This window comes from Hippocampus comes, unplaced genomic scaffold (genome assembly GCF_001891065.2).
Source record: "Hippocampus comes isolate QL1 unplaced genomic scaffold, H_comes_QL1_v1.1 scaffold295, whole genome shotgun sequence".
Classification (NCBI taxonomy): domain Eukaryota; kingdom Metazoa; phylum Chordata; class Actinopteri; order Syngnathiformes; family Syngnathidae; genus Hippocampus; species Hippocampus comes.
In genome coordinates this window covers 726682-727929 of record NW_017804848.1, presented here as the reverse complement: position 1 = coordinate 727929, position 1248 = coordinate 726682, and the positions used below count along the sequence as shown (strand labels likewise).

The window sequence follows — 1248 nt, the reverse complement described above, 5'->3', positions numbered from 1 at the left end:
CGGCAATCAGCTTCCGGATCAAAGCCACGGCCGGCCGGCTGCGCGCGGACACAGAGAGGACCGCGCTCTTATCGGGAAAAGGCAACACGCGCGCCGGGTTCGAGCGGCGACGTTACCTTTCGTCGTCTTCGTTCTCGCTGAACGCCGCCTTGAAGACGTTGATCCTCTCCATCAAAGGCTTACAATCGGGTTTCGGGTCCACGTCGACACTCTGAAAGCGCGACAAGCGCGGCTGTCGGCAAGGGTCGGGCTGCGACCGGGTGCGCGGGAGGGAGGCGGCGGCGAGTGTGCGGGTCGACCGACATTGTTGAGCACGGTGAAGAGCGCCTGAACCAGGCCGCTGCTGCACATCTCGTAGGGGGAAATGGTGTTCTCGTCTTTGAGCACCACGATCAGGTTCTCCAGGGCCGTCTTCATCAGGTCCCTCCAGGTGTTCTCGCCGTCGAGGCCCTGACACACGGGCGCGAGCTCGATGACAAAGGCCGCTCCTCCCGGCGGGGACGAGCGCGTCGGCGTGGGCACCTGTCTGTTGGTGTGCAGCTCCCAGGACGACTCGAGCTGCGTGGAGATGTTGCGGAGGGTGACCACCACGCCCCTGGGCATGCTCTCCACCGCCTTGAAGTGGTCGTCGTACAGCTCCCTGGCCATGCTCTTCACTTTCTGCTTGGTTTTCTCCAACTTGGACTTGAGCTTGCGACCCCGTTTGCCCGTCCAGCCCGTCACGAACTCCGAGCCTGCACAGACCGCCGCAGCGACACCACGCGGGTTCGAGGATTTTGACAAGATCTCCACTGATGACATTTTCTTGATCGATTCCAACCCGCAACTCGCGCAGAAATCGCAGCTGATGATTTCCCGCCCCAAAGCGATCGCTCGAGCCACCATTTTGAAATTCTTCTCACCGAGAGACGTCTCGGCGGTGAAGGAGTGCTTGGTTCCCCGGTTGGACTCGAAGACGAAGCCCGGCAGGTCCTCCTTCAAGATGGTGGCCTGCTGGCCGTCCGAGTTGTGGATGGCGATCTCGCCGTCCTTCAGGCACGTCAGCGACCAGTTGCCCACCGTCAGCTTGGTGGGACCCAAACCGGACAGGACGGGCTGGCTGGACGTGACGGGCTTCACTTGACTCCTGGCGCGCTGAAGCTTCTCCAGGAACTCGCTGCGAGATTCTGGAAACGGAAAGGCCACAGATCACTCAAGTGGGGGGTCCATCTCTCTTTTTTTTTTTTTCCCTCTCTTTGGGGGGGCGGG

The 1248-nt window shown here is 61.4% G+C and overlaps 1 protein-coding gene across 1 annotated transcript in view; it reads right to left on the bottom strand.

Moving 5' to 3' along the window:
• Window positions 1-1248, bottom strand: part of hectd1 (HECT domain containing 1) — a 38046-nt gene that overhangs the window by 12206 nt on the left and 24592 nt on the right.